The 15,768-nt window shown below is 48.3% G+C and overlaps 1 protein-coding gene across 2 annotated transcripts in view; it reads left to right on the top strand.

The window, feature by feature from the left end:
* ZNF423 (zinc finger protein 423) overlaps positions 1-15,768 on the top strand; it is a 331,572-nt gene that overhangs the window by 110,229 nt on the left and 205,575 nt on the right. The window lies entirely within an intron of this gene.

The following is a 15,768-nucleotide window of genomic DNA, read 5'->3' as shown; positions in this document are numbered from 1 at the left end:
TGTATCTGGGCTATATGGTGTTGGGCACATGGAAACATGGCGGTGTGTGGCCATACTAGAGGCAAATGGGCACATTTCCTGACTCAGGATGCTTGAGTCATTGCATTGCATCGTGTATATTGCATTGCTTTATTGGGCCTATGTAACTGTGGCTAGAAAAGCCTTTGTGTGGGCAGACGTCCTCAAATTTAAGACCAGCATTCTAGAGGGACCCTGTTACCATATTTTTTGTTTTGTTTTGCTTTTGGGCCATACTGGTGGCTCTCAGGAGTTACTCCTGGCTCTGTGCTCAGAAATCGCTCCTGGCAGGCATGGGGGACCATATGGGATGCCGGGATTCAAACCACCATTCTTCTGTATGCAAGGCAAATTCCCTACCTCCATACCTAACTCTGGCCCCGTTATCATTTTTTTTTAGCTAGGGTGGTGTGGGGAAGGATGTCAAATCCAAGCTGGGATTCAACCCTGCTTCCCTTTCCTTTTTCTCCATCCCACCAGTTGGGTTAGCCATGCTGCGGGCTTTGCTATGAATTTTCCTCAAATCACACCCATCCCTGCACTATCCAGATAGATCCATGCTGTCTTCATCTTAAGAAGAAACAGAATGTTAGCCTCAAAGAACCCTGATACTTTTGGACTTCAGGGGTATCTGTTAGATCTGAATTTAGTTTTTTTTAATTGTGGGTCAGTGCTGTGAGTGGGTGGCACATTGTATTTGGAAATAAACTTGTGAATTATTATTAGCATTTGACTTGTTTCTACTTGATAATGCCTCAGGTCAGGAAGATATTGAACCCTGCAGGGGCCTCCCAGACACATCTCAGGAGAATCCTCTGTGTTCTGTGAACCATTATCACTCCATGGTCCTAGATGAGATGCAAGAAACCAGTCCTCTCCAGCCCATGCCCCTCAGGTGCTTGACTTCAGGGTCTTCTTGTACCTACCCGCAGGGTAATGTGTGTTTGTGTGTGGACGAGTTGGCATTCTGGACACTGAAACTGGCTTTTTTTCTGACCAGCTTCAACTTGGTCTCCCCATATTTCATACCATGTCAGGAAAATACTTCTCCATGAGAAAGTGGAAGTCTGAGGAGTCCTGAGCTAGTGAGCTGATGCAGGACCCCCCAGTCAGAGGGAGAGGGAGACTGGATAGGGACCCCCTGGTGCTCAAGGAATTGCTTTTGTAGGAATAGAGGAAGAGTGTTGTATAAAAGGGAAGAAGTATTACTTATGAAGAACCAGTCAATCATTCTGTAATGAGCAGCTCAGTGCTCTGTAGAGGCTGAAGCCTGACCCCCTCCACTCCTGTCACCCTCATGCTCCTCCAGGGTCCATGCAGTCCCCCACTACTATAGAGTTGAAGGCTTTGCTTGGTTCTTAGCCCACCCGTGGAGATGGTGGTTTCCTGGGAGGAGATGCTGAGGGGGGCTGTGCTGATAATTGCAGGTGTTTCAGCACCTGGTATGGAAAGTCTCAAGCCCTTAATGATACAGAGGTGGGCTTCCCAGCAGGACCCCACTACTGACCTCCACAGGGGAGCTGGAAGTACCTCCAAGATCCAGCAGCTACAGAGGGAGCCAGATTCCTTGAAAAAGGACAGAAATGAGCCTGACTCCTCGGATCTGTTCCAGCTGAAGGGAGGCTCTCCTAGGCCCTAGTTTTGTGGGTTCCTGAGGCAGGACAAGCATGTTATGGAAATCCCCATTCCTTCCTCCTTCTTCTTTCCATCTGTGTTTGCTGGAGCCTGGAGGAGCCTTGGCCTGGCCTGGGGTTTCTCACACTGCCCAATAGAGCCTTTACTCTAAAAGAAACCCACTGTAGGGCCAGAGCAAGGTGCAGGCTTAGGGGGTAGCCCCAAAATAGAATGAAAAAATGAACTTCATAATTGGTCCTTAGCAGATATGTTAGAACAGACTTCAGCTGTATTTTATTTATATTTGTTTTGGGAGAAACGTCTGTGAACTGTCATGGCTCCATGGCTCCAGATGAAATGCAAGAAACCAGTCCTCTCTGGCCAATGCCTCTCAAGTGCATAACTTCAGGATCCACCTGTACCTGCCTGCAGGGTGACATATATTTGTGTGTGGGTTGGCATTCTGGACACTAAACTGGCTTATTTTCTGACCAGCTTAAATGTGGCTTTCTCATATACCCTTTTATACTTTAAATAGAGGGCTTTCTACTCACAGCAATACTCTGGAGACCTTGAAGTCACCAGCTAGTATTGGGGGCATACATAGTTGGTGCCAGTGATTGAATTTTTGGCCTTGGACATGTTATGATGGCTATTTCCCCAATTCTGGAGCATGTCTGTTTTGCGTTTTGGGCCTCCCCAATCGGTACTCCTGGCTCTGTGCTCAGAGATCACTTCTGGTTGGTTGTCCTTGGAAATCAAACTTGGGTTAGCTTTCTGCAAGGCAAGTGCCCTACCTATTGTCCTATCTTTTCAGCTTCTAGAACATTCTTTCTGTGAAGATTTTAAGCCACACCTGACTGGGCTCACTCCTGCCAGTGTTTGGGGACCATGTGAGCTGGGGATTTAATTTGGCCTCCTTAGTGCAAAACACGTGTTTAGTCCTTTGAGTCATCTCCTCAGCCCTGGAACATTCTTTAAATTAATTAGTAAAATAATTATTTTTGTTTAGGGGTCTCTCTCACTTGGTGAGTGTAGAATAAAAATATAAAATATAAAGTCCAGGTGGTGAGGTCCTCCAGGCACCATGTTTCTAACCCCTTAGGCTGAGGGTCTGATGAAGCAGGGTAGTGGTGGAGAAATAATACACAGCAGTCAGAAAAGATATTCATTGGAGTCAGCTCACTTTATATCTCATGGCTTTTTTTCTGCCATGTGCTCATTTTTGCAGAGCTCTCACAATGCTCCCTATTCCAAGTCTTTTCCCCTGATGAGCTCTGTCCCTAGCCTCCATCAGACTCCTTTCTTTATTTTCCAGAACCCTACCTACTGGGGTGGGGAAGTAGGTGTTTACATACAAAAAGAAGGGGTTAGAGGCAAGGTGCTGGGGGGGTGGGACGACACTCACCCAATTTGTGAAACTTTTTTTGTGAGGGAACCTTCTCGCACCTAGGTACTTGGGTTATTCTCTGGTAATTCTCAGAACAGCATGCAGTTATGGAGTTGAGCTGGAATTCCGGCATGCCCAGCATTAGCCCTCCAATCCAGCCCTCATTTCCTGGACAGTCTTTTCAATAACTGTAGTGAATGAATGACTGTGGCTGCCTGGGACCTTGTCCATGGTGGTCCCATCTGCACACTAAGCTGAATTCCTGTGGCATCCACACAAATGCTCATGGGCACAGAGAGAGGAGGTGGCTAGGGCACTGGGCTGTAGTATGGACTGCAAGGGTAAGTCCCTGTTGACTACGTCCATGCGGAACCTATGGGGCTCCCTCAGCCTTGGGTGTCAGGACTGCGTGAACCTCTTTAATGAGACTCTGGGAACTTCTGGGAGCATTTACAAGCAGCTCAGAGGTTGGTTGACCCAACAGCTTATCCCAGTTATTTTTGGTGGGGGGGAGACAGGGGGAACACCTAGTGATGCTTAGGGCTTTTTCCTGACTATGCACTCAGGAAGTACTCCTGGCAGTGCTCAGGGGACCATATGGGATGCTGGGTATTGGACCTGGGCCCATCACGTGCAAGGCAAGTGCCCTCCCCACTGTGCTATTGCTCTATTCAGGGGTCCTCAAACTTTTTAAACAGGGGGCCAGTTCACTGTTCCTCAGACCATTGGAGGGTCTGACTATAGTAAATATAAAACTTATAGTAAAAACAATGATTTTTTTTTTTTTTTTTTGGTTTTTGGGTCTCACCCGGCAGTGCTCGGGGTTACTCCTGGCTCCATGCTCAGAAATTGCTCCTGGCAAGCACGGGGGACCATATGGGACTCCGGGATTCGAATCGATGACCTTCTGTATGAAAGGCAAACGCCTTACTTCCATGCTATCTCTCCGGCCCCACAAAATGAATTCTTATGCACACTGCATATATCTTATTTTGCAATGAAGAAACAAAACAGATACAAATACAATATATGGCCCGCGGGCCATAGTTTGAGGACCACTGCATCTGGTCCACTGTTCAAGTCTTTTATGTGCTCAGTGGAGTGAGGCCACCCAGGGTCCTGGCTGGATTCAGGATCCAGTTTACTGAAATGTCTCCAGGTTCCAAGAGTACCTTTCTTGGAGGGTCTGTACCTTCATCACTGTGACCCTGCCATGGGTAGCTAGCTGTGCTGAAGCCCTGACCTGCCTGAGTGTTGACCACAAGGTATGACAAGATGGTCCCGGCTTTTCTTTCTTTTTTTTTTTTTTTTTTTGTGGTTTTTGGGTCACACCCGGCAGTGCTTAGGGGTTACTCCTAGCTTCATGCTCAGAAATTGCTCCTGGCAGGCACGGGGGACCATATGGGACGCCAGGATTTGAACCGATGACCTTCTGCATGAAAGGCAAACGCCTTACCTCCATGCTATCTCTCCGGCCCCAGTCCCGGCTTTTCTAGGCCACAAGGGCCAGAGGTCTTCAGCCTTGTTGCCAAAGATGCTGATGGCCATATTTGGAATTTTCTTGTGCTACGCAGAGACAGGAATCAAGAATTGAGATTTCCAATTCTGGGGGTTGGTGGTGTGCTCCATCCTTCAGCACCAGCTTGGAGCTCTCTTTCATACACCATTCCTGATCAGAACCAGGTTGGGGTCCCTGCAGATTCCCCACCCTCCTCAGGGATTTACAGAAGAAGATCTTATATAGCCACACCTCTTGTGCTTGCCCTTGAGTGCTTCTTGCTGCCCCTCACCCTCACACTGTGCATCCTCAACCCCAGAGTTTGGCTGTTTCACCTTTTTACTGCTCCAGAGGGCAAGAGTTTTAAGTACCGTATTTGCCGGCGTATAAGATGACTTTTTGTTTTGTTTTGTTTTTGGGCCACAACCGGCGATGCTCAGGGGTTGCTCCTGGCTGTCTGCTCAGAAATAGCTCCTGGCAGGCACGGGGGACCATATGGGACACCAGGATTTGAACCAACCACCTTAGCTCCTGGATCAGCTGTTTGCAAGGCAAACACTGCTGTACTATCTCCCTGGGCCCTTAAGACGACTTTTGAAACAAAAAAGTCAACCGAAAATTGGGGGTCATCTTATACGCCGAGTATATCCTGAAAAATGTTTCAATATGCCGCTAAATGAAAATATTGAATATTGCCACAAAACGAGAATTTTCCAACTCGATCCTGCACCAATCACTGCAAGGCTGCTCAGACTGCCTCTCTAACTCAGCCAATCCAAGCAGGCTTTTTATGCATGCAGATTAGACAATGTTCTGGACCCGAATCTACACTGTAAAAAGCCTGCTCAGATTGGCCAGAGTCAGAGAGGAAGTCTATTCCAGTATAACCTTTGAACCTTTACTTGTTGTGATTGGCTCACTGTGGTACATACAGTTGCAGCACAGGAACGTTCTGTCTGATACAGCGAATATAGGCCTAAACCTATGTTTTAACTGCAAAATTGGGGGTCGTCTTATACGCCGGCAAATACGGTATCTGAATTCCTATGTTTGGGGCCAGAGGTGGTACAAGTGGTAGGGCATTTGCTTTGTACATGGCTAACCTAAGACTGACCACAGTTTGATCCTTCAGCGTCCCATATGGTTCCCCAAGCCAGGAGTGACCCCTGAGCATTGCAGGGTGTGGTCCAAAAACGAAAGAGAGAGGGAGAGGGAGAGAGAGAGAGAGAGAGAGAGAGAGAGAGAGAGAGAGAGAGAGAGAGAGAGAGAGAGAGAGAGAGAGAGAGAATTTACATGTACCATGGCATTTGGTGAAAGATGGAGTTCTGTCCTGGAGCCATCACCCTCATTCCCGCTGGCAGTGATGGTCCATCTCACTTTCCCTCCCTTTTCTTGCACCCAGCCAAGTATGGGGTGCAGCACTTGAGCTAAGATTCAAGTTTTTGGGACAGGAGCAACTGATAGGGTGTTTGCCTTGCATGTGGCCGACCTGGGTTTGATCCTTGGCATCCCAGATGGTTTCTCGAGCACAGCCAGGAGTAATGCCCGAGTGCTGCTGGATATGGCCCCAAAACAAATAGATAAAAGATTTGTCCTGTGGAATACTCAGGCCCAACATAGTGAATGCCTTCAAGCCCAGCTCTGGGGGAATGACGTGTCCTTGAATGTTCCATGAAAAAAGAAGAGAGATGGGAGTTTGTTCAAGTAGCCACAGTGAAAAACATGCTCCTGTGGATTTATATGATTGCTATCCTGGCACCCTTATCCTAACATCCCCCCCCCCCAGGTTAGTTAGCTTCAGGGATATTCTCCCTTTCTGGTTAAGGTGGGTGCTGTGGTGGAAAATCCGGGAACAGGTTAATTATGACCTGGCTGGCTCAGTTGTGGCCAGAGACTGTGACCCTAATTACAGAGCTGCAGCTGTGGCAGGATTGGCACTGTTGCCAGCCTGGTTTCTGTCAGCTGGCTGGTCATAGCTTATCTTGTGCTGACTCAACCTTTCTTCTCCAGCTGTGTGAGTGCCCCCCTGCCTCACTGTGTTGGGTCTTTTCGCCTGGGGCACAGGTTCATCTGCCCATGATGCCTTGGATTCCAGGGCAGTGTCTTCCCCACTGGGAGCATCTAGAGCCCGGGTCCAGGAGTGAATGGGGAAAGGCCCCTTAGTTGCTTACCAGAGGGCAGAACCACACCTGAGAGCACTGGGTAGAGGTTCAAGGAGGACTTACCAACTGAGCAAAATATTACTGGGAACACAAAGGTGGCTTTTAGTAAGTGAAAGGTAGGCCTCCTCCTTGGGCAAAAGATTCAATATTGCAAATAGTCGTTTCCACAATATTAAGCTGTTAGCTTAGTATCAGCCAATAAGTGAATACCAGGTTCGGTTAGATGTGGCAGAGGATAGCACAAACAGGGCAGAAGAGCATATAAAAGGAATTTGAGAGGCCAGAGAGACAGCATGGAGGTAAGGTGTTTGTCTTGCATGCAGAAAGAAGGTGGTTTGAATCCCAGCATCCCCATGCCTGCCAGGAGTGATTTCTGAGCAGAGAGCCAGGAATAACCCCTGAGCGCTGCTGGGTGTGACCCAAAACCAAAAAAAAAAAAAAAAAAAAGATAAAAGGGATTCGAGCCATGGGCAGGCTGGTAACTGACAGAGGGCCAGACTATTCTAAAGCTATGGATTCTAGCCAGGTGGCACAAAGCAGGGCTGGATATGAGGGTGCGTGGGGAGCAGTGCCGCTCAGGACAGGTAGCTCTCTGGGTACTTTTCTGAGGCAAAGTGGAATTACCCCCTCCTCCGAATGCCAAACAAATTTCACATCGTCAAAATCCAAAATAAAAGCAAAACTTAACAGGTATTAGAAAACACACCCAAGCTTTGAAGAACTAGAAGAGCATCAGTGTGCCGAGCCTAGAAAGAGCCGGAAACCTTGAAGCCATAACATGCAGAAATATTCAGCTGCATAAAGCAAAATAACCTACGTACTAGCCAGCGAAACCGTAGCCAATGGAACGGGCTTGGCGGAATCAGCAAGGTGGGGGAAGGAAAAAAAAGCCTGCATTGCCAAGCTCACAGTAAGTCAAACTGGAGACATGGCATAGGCCTCTACTCCTTATCCAGGGGACGGGGAGGAAATAGTTGTCAGTCCACAGAGAAGTGGGCACAGGATGGGCTGGTGCCACTTGGGTGTAGATGTTTTTTAATATCTTTCATGTACAAAGGCCAGAGTGGAACCAGAAAAATGTAGACAGGGTCTGAGACATTTGGGAAGACTTGACGTCCTTTTTATAATAAAACTAGCTAGAGTGATAGGCATGTAGCTGACCCAGGTTTGATATCCAACATCCCATATGGTGTCCTGAGCACAGCCAGGAGAAACTAACCTCTGAGCAAAAAAACAAAACAAACCAACCCAAACAAACAGTAAGCCAAAAGAAAAAGAAAAAGAAAAAAAAAGAAGAAAACCTAAAACAAACAAACAAACAAAAATACTAAAAAATTCCAAGTACATTTATTTATTTTTGTTTTGGGGCCACACCCAGCAGTGCTCAGAGGTTATTCTTGGATCTGTCTGTGCTCAGGAAGCAATCCTGGCAGGCTCGAGAGGCCATATGGGATGCCAGGAATTTAATCTAGGTCAGCTTTGTGCAAGGCAAGAGCCCTATTCACTGTACTGTCTCTCAAATCCCTATTTTGGCTTTATTTGGGGACTGCACCTTAATGTTCAGGGGCCACTTCTGACCATAGTGACTTTCAAGTAAGTGCTTCATTCAGCCTTGGTTATTTTTGGCCCTAACTTTCTTTGTTTGATTTTGGGCCACTCCTGCTTGTGCTCAGTGCTTATTCCTGGCCCTGTGCTCAAGGATCACTCCTGGCTGAACTGAGGTTGGGGAACCATAAGTGGTGCTGGGGACGAACAATGGCTAGCTGCGTCAGGGCAAGTGTCCCACCCACTGTACTATCTCTATCCCTTGTGTTTTTTGTTGTTGTTGTTGTTGTTGTTGTTGTTGGGTCACACCTGGCAGTGCTCAGGAGTTGCTCCTGGCTCTACATTCAGAAATCGCTCCTAGCAGGCTCGGGGGATCATATGGGATGCCGGGATTTGAACCACTGTCCTTCTGCATGCAAGGCAAATGCTCTACCTCCATTCTATCTCTCCGGCCTCTATCTCTTGTTTTTTGGGAACAAGCTCCCAGCCATTGCTTAGGACACCCCATTAGGCCACTCCCAGCAATCTTTTGTCAATTGGGCCAGATAAACAAAATACTCTTTTTATTGTGTTTTCAATTAAACATTCATTTTGGTTGTTTCTTGGTCTACATCTGGCCATGCTCAAAGCTCTATGCTCAGAGATTACTCCTGGTGGTGCTCAGGAGACCATTTGTGTTGCTGGGGATTGAATCTGGGTCTGCTTTGAGCAAGGCAAGTGTCCTTCCTGCTGTACTATCTCTCTCTGATTCCTGGAAAATGGTTTTTTTTTTTAAACTATTGGATTAGCAAAGAGCACATCTACTAGTTGAGACATACTGTTGAGACACCAAGGGAATGCTCTCCCTGTCCCAAGGATCCTCCAGGTGCTCCATAGACGTGTATTGATCATAGACGAGGAGGCATTGATCTCCACACAGGAAAAAGGTGTCCACCACTGACAGGCAGTAGAAGTATCCTGGAGAAAGGATGCACAGGAAAAAGCAACATGGATGTTCTTGGCTGTGTTGGATGAGATTAGGAGAAACTGACGTGTAAGGAGAAGAAGGAGCTTAGAGAATGAAGACAGAGCTCTTCATTCAGCAGTCATTGGAGCCTGGCACCAGGAGACAGCACAGGAGGGAAGCCACTGGTCTTGCATGAATGAGGGCCATGGACCTGATTTGAATCACTAGTACCACTTATGGTCCCCCGAGCACCACCAGGGGTCACTCCTGAACAAAGAGCCAGGGTAGCTCCTGCATTGTGGGGTGTGGGCCCAAACTATATGTCTTTCCTCTACTCACCTAATATTTGTGCTTGTACTTCATCCAAATATGAGGTTCTGGGGAAAAGGGATACATCCACACATGCTTTCTGTACGATGGTATCTCTCTCACACTTCCTGTCTCTAGCACACTGCAGGGGTTTCAGGAACAGATATTCTGGCCTTTAGAGGAAATGCTGACCCTGTGTTCTGCATTTTAGAGGGAAGCTGGTGGCCAGGAAGAAGGATGCTGAGTCTGCCTGGCCTGTGGCAAGTTGCCTGCTCCTGCCCTCTGGGTCCCCTTAGAAGCTGTGTGACTAAGGCTGGCATGGTCCCTGCCTGCTTCCAGGAGTCCTATCCTCCTCACTTCCTGGGAAGACCACAGGCTTCCCCTAGTATGTCCTTCACTCTGTTTTGTAGGGTTACTGCTGTCTTCTAGGGCTGGAGGCCATAGGGCAAGACTGGGGGGGAGGGGAGTGCCTCTGAGGTGCAAAAAGGGGTTTGAAGCTGCCCCCCCCATGTGACTCTCCCCTTCTCCTGTGACCTGTGAAGCTCAGATGTAATAAACAGGCCTGCCATGTCTTTACAAAACTGGACACCAGATAATACCAGAGAAGAGAGCGTCAAGGTGGGGTGCATCCATATTCCTTTTGTCTCCTAAGGTGGGGGGCATGTTTCTGTGTTCTGAGTGTGCCGAATGATTTTCTTCAGAGATCTGTTGCTTCTTTGTGACCCACTGATCATTGGATCTCTCAGGTCATATGTGGAATCTAGGGCATCGCCTGACCCCAAGAATGCTGCTGTGGCAAGCAGACCTGAGAGGTGCACTCTGAAGGAAGGCGCTCTAGGGTGTGGGACCACCAGACCATTGCTCCAGGATGAACCCCAGTGTCAGCACCCCCTGTTATTGGGCCTAGGAGATACCCCTAGCACATCTGAGGCTCTGGGGAGAGGCCATTCCTTGCCAGCCTTTTGTGAGTATTCTATAGAGCCACTGGCTTTTCAGCTTCTTCAGCCTAGGGGTTCAACCTAGTGATGCTGCCATGCCTGCTATTTGCACAGGGCTGTGTGTGTGTGTGTGTGTGTGTGTGTGTGTGTGTGTGTGTGTGTGTGTGTGTGTGTTTGTAACGGAGAGAGACAGACAGAGACATACACATATGAGTTGGAGAGATAGTGCTGCGGGTAAGGCACCTGCCTTGAACAAGTCGACCCCAGTTCACCTTGACACCCCATATGGGCCCCCTGAGTCCCACTAGGAATCATCTCTGAGCACAGAGCTAGGAGTAAACCCTGAGCACCTGAGCACCAATGTGGCCCCCAAACCCAAACCAAAAAGTGTTTCCTTTGGTGAGGTTTCAGATGGGGGACTCTGATTAGGCCCCTGGGCCTGAGAGCTGGTGGCTCCCAGGAGGCTGGAATGCATATGTGCCTCCTCTCCTGGACGGAGACCCTGTGTGTGCTTGACTGTGGTGTGTGGGTAGGTTGGGGCTGAGGCTGTGAGCTGTCTGCTGGGCCTGGTTGTTTTTGTGAGTAGAGGGACGGGTGCCCCGAAGGTCCCCTAGTCAGGGGTGCACCCTTCTCTTCCATACAGCTCAGTGTTCACCAGCTCCCGGTGTCTGAGAGCAGGGCCAGCCTATTGGGAGAGGACTTTTCCCTGGTCCAATGGAGGGGGCTGGCTGGGATGTCTAAGAGTTCTGGGAGCTTGGTCCTGGGGCTAGGAGTGCTCCTGGGGACCCAGAACCTGCCTGGCTCACTGACTTGTAAGCCATGCCTGCTGTCTTTGGACCCCCACCAACATCCAGACAACCACTCATGTGGATGGGCCCTCTCCAAGATTTGTGCTCTACACAAGGTGACCTTCACCCCTGCTTCCATTGCCTCCTTCTCTTTACATCTGATCTTTGGAGATTGGGTCAGAGAGAAGAGTAGGCATCCAGGGCAGGGCTGGGGTGATGGGGGTGGCGGTGCAGAGCCCTGAGGGTTGGGCTTCTTGGGCCCAAGAGGCTTGGCATATAAGTATATAAGAAGGGGTACAGCTGAGTTCCTGGGAGATCTGGTGTTTCTGGGGCTCACGTCACCCACCTGGCTCCTGGGCCAAGTGCAGCTAAAGTAATTCTGAGTCTCAGTGAGCAGATTTGTCTGTTATTTTGCTGGCATCTCCACTGCCCTTCTTTCCTCCCAGTGTGTGTGCAGAGCCGGGAAAGCTCCACATCACCCGTAGACTCAGTCTGCCCCCCGCTCTCCTTTCTCAAGGCTGCCGTTGGTGTCTCCTGTACCCATGTCCCCTGATTCGTGTACCTTTATTCTGTGGTCAGGATACACAGAATGCCCACCCCCAACCCCTTTCTCCTGGAGGGGCTGGTGCTAATTCCGGATCCTGTTGGGTATAAAGATCTGAAAACTGTGTTCCCTGAGTAATCAATCTCGGTTACCTCCAATTTGAGGTTTGAAAAAGCTCTGGGAAAAGCCCGCAGGTTGAGATAGAAACAGCCTCCAGCTGGATCCTGACCTGGTTTTGGGGTAAAAGAGGCAAATAGAGTTGTGCTACAAGAGTCCTTTGTTGTAGCTGAAACTATCGAGGCCCTAGTCTGTGACTCCAGGCTCCCCGACCAATAAAGCAGAGCACGGCTCAAAGGCAAACTGCACAGCACCTCAGCCTCCTGCAGGTGCTGGAAGTAAGCCTGAGTCCTACTAAGAGCCAGGTCCGTGCTGGGCACTGGGGGCCATGGGGAGTCTCACCTTGGCCCTCGCTGCCTGTTTGCAGTGGTGTTATGCTCTGGAGATCAGGGTGCCTTGCTCCAAGTAGTGAGTGCTGGGCAGACTGCTCTGTGTTAAGGAGTGAGGCAGCAGCTCTGTGGTCTCTGTGTTCTGAGGCTGTTGGGGATGTGGCTGGGGTGGGGCTCAAGAGGAGAGATATAGTTGTGGGGGACAAAAATCATGTTTGCTGGGGCCGGAGAGATAGCATGGAGGTAAGGCATTTGCCTTGCATGCAGAAGGACGTTGGTTTCAATCCTGGCATTTCATATGGTCCCCTGAGCCTGCTAGGAGCAATTTCTGAGCGTAGAGCCAGAAGGAACTCCCGAGCACTGCCGGGTGTGACCCCTCCAAAAAAAAAAAATCATGTTTGCAAGAAGTCTTGGTAACTGGTGTCAGAAAACTCAACCCTAGTTGCTGAAACCCAGGGAATCTAGAAGCTCATGTCAATAGGAATTTTAGGTGTGGTTCTAGCTTCAGCTGTGGCTGGATCTAGGGATCTAGTGACTCCTCACTCAGGATCCAGTTATTTTTCCTGCTTCTCTGGACTCAGCCGGGTCATTGCTTCAAATGGGAGGATCCCACATGTTTCCCAGAAGCAGGATGCTGCTTGCAGAAGTGGGGGAGAAAATGCCAGGCAGAAGCAAACTGAAGAGAGAAGGCACAAGGGCCTGTAACCCAAAGTTGAGCCAAGTGAGAGTGTCAAGCATGGTCAGAGGCCCTCAGTACCATTGCCCCGGTTGTGTGAGTGGTCGCAGTGGGATATAACTTGGAATACTGCTGTCTTCCCTTGCTTGGTTCATGAACCTATCACTGAGGAATGAGCCTATAGCTCTGCTGTCTGTCATATTCCCTGGGGAAGAACCAGGGCCAGTGCTGTAAACCTTTGGCTTTTTGTTTTGTTTTGCCTTTTTTGGGCCAGACCTGGTGGTGCTCAGGGCTTACTTCCCACTGTGCATCAGGGATCACCCCTGGTTGTGCTCAGGGGGACAGATGGGTTGCTGAGGATTGAACTTGGTTGGGCACATGCAAAGTTAGTGCCCTTACCTGCTGTACGATCTCTAGCATCTCTAGAAGCCTTTGGGATATCCAGTCTGTCCCTTCAAAGCCTGGCATGATGGCGGGGCAGGGGAGTAGGGAGTAGGGATTGATTTTTTTTCAGGTTCTTTTGAACCCTGATATCCTGTGATTAACATCCTACCAGTGACTGAAAAATAAAGAGCATCCTCAAACATGAGAAACCAACCAAATTATTCTCCTGCTGTCTGGCTATGGGGTTCAGGAGTGCAGCCATGGGGGCCACCTGAATTTCCTGGGGCTTCTGATTTTATGGGGTGAGAGAAGAGGGTCTGCTTCCCTGCCCTGCAAAGGAGGGCACCAGTTGGGGTTCAGAACAGGAAAAGCGCAGGGTAACCTGAAAGGTAGTTCTGGCACAGGTCTGAAATAAAGCTAAACTATTGATTGAGTGTTTTGGCTGAGTTTTTAAACTGTTTGCCAACTCAGGGAGAAATGCGCAGGGGATTATAAAATGGTTCATTTTGTGTTAAATGGTTTTATTTTGGAGTTGACTGGCTGGAACTTGGCAGCCTTTGGAAATGATGTCCATGTTCTGGGGACATCTGAGAAGACAGGCTGTGGGTAGCTTGAAAGTGATGCTCAGGGTAGGAGAGCATGTTTATCCTTGCCTCCCCTAGAGTGCTCAGCCAGCAAAGGGCTGGTTGTATGTGTCAGCTGCTATGAGATGGGATGCCCCTGCGGGGAGCACCATGCTTGGAGAAGAGTGAAGTGGAAGGTATCTGCTTGGAGGGATGGGGGCACTGGCTGGCACCTGCCATGGCTTCAGCCCTGGTCTTCACAGCAGCCTCTGTCCTGCCTTTGTCACACCTGCTGCACCACATGTAGAGTGTCCAGCCCCCGACTGGCCCTGCTGCTCCCAGCTGCACAGAGCTGGTTTTGTGCTCATGTGGGGCATGGGGAATTATACACAGTGCCAGGGATAGAACCCAGAAAAGCTGCATGCAAAACAAGTACCTTCTGCACTGTACTGTCTCTGTGGCATCTGTTTCTTATCTTAAAATTAATTGATTTGGGTTAGAGAGGTAGTACAGGGTAGGTGTTTGCCTTATATGTGGCCCATTTACGTTTCATCCCTGGCCCCCATAAGGTCTCTGGAGCTCACTAGGAATGACTTCTGGGTACAGAGCCAGGAGTAAACCCTAAGTACCACCAGGTATGACTCAAAAAACACCAAATTAAAAATAATTAATTTTTTTTATTAGTCTTTTGGGCTGTACCTGGTGGTGCTCAGGGCTTACTCCTGACTCTGCTCAGAAAGTACTCCTGTGGTCTGGGAACCATATGCAATGCTAGGAATTGTATTCAGGTCTCCCATATGCAAAGCAAGCACTCTACCCACTGTACCATCTCTTGGACTCCCAGTTTCTTTTTTTTTTTTTTTTTTTTTTTTTTTATTTTTTTTTATTTTTTATTTTTTATCTTTATTTAAACACCGTGATTACAAACATGATTATAGTTGTATGATTACAGTCATGTAAAGAGCACCCCCCCTTCACCGGTGTAACATTCCCACCACCAATTTCCCAGATCTCCCTCCTCCCCACCCCCCTACACCTGTACTCGAGACAGGCTTTCTACTTCCCTCATTCATTCACATTTTATGATAGTTTTCAGTGTAGTCATCTCTGCAACTGCACTCATCACTCTATGTGATGAGCTGCATGTCCTGAGCTGCACCTACCAGCCCTCATCTCTCTTGTCTCTGAGATATTGTTAAAAATGTCCTTCATTTTTCTTAAAGCCCATAGATGAGTGAAACCATTCTGCGTCTTTCTCTCTCCCTCTGACTTACTTCACTCAGCATAATAGATTCCATGTACATCCATGTATTGGAAAATTTCATGACTTCATCTCTCCTGATGGCTGCATAGTATTCCATTGTGTATATGTACCACAGTTTCTTCAGCCACTCATCTGTTGAAGGGCATCTTGGTTGTTTCCAGAGTCTGGCTATTGTAAATAGCGCTGCAATGAATATAGGAGTAAGGAAGGGTTTTTTGTATTGTATTTTTGTGTTTCTTGGGTATATTCCTAGGAGTGGTATAGCTGGATCGTATGGAAGCTCAATTTCCAGTTTGTGAAGGAATCTCCATATCGCTTTCCATAAAGGTTGTACTAGACGGCATTCCCACCAGCAGTGAAAAAGAGTTCCTTTCTCTCCACATCCCCGCCAGCACTGCTTGTTTTCCTTTCTTGTGATGTGTGCCAATCTCAGTGGCGTGAGGTGGTACCTCATAGTAGTTTTGATTTGCATCTCCCTGACGATTAGTGATGTTGAACATCTTTTTATGTGCCTTTTGGCCATTTGCCTTTCTTCTTTTTCAAAGTGTCTGTTCATTTCTTCTCCCCATTTTTTGATGGGGTTAGTTGTTTTTTTCTTGTATAGTTCTGTCAGTACCTTGTAAATTTTGGATATTAGCCCTTTATCTGATGTGTATTGGGTGAATAATTTCTCCCACTCAGTG

Source organism: Suncus etruscus, chromosome 14 (genome assembly GCF_024139225.1).
Source record: "Suncus etruscus isolate mSunEtr1 chromosome 14, mSunEtr1.pri.cur, whole genome shotgun sequence".
NCBI classification, from domain to species: domain Eukaryota; kingdom Metazoa; phylum Chordata; class Mammalia; order Eulipotyphla; family Soricidae; genus Suncus; species Suncus etruscus.
The sequence above is the reverse complement of the archived record's forward strand: the minus strand, read 5'-3'. Positions and strand labels throughout refer to the sequence as shown.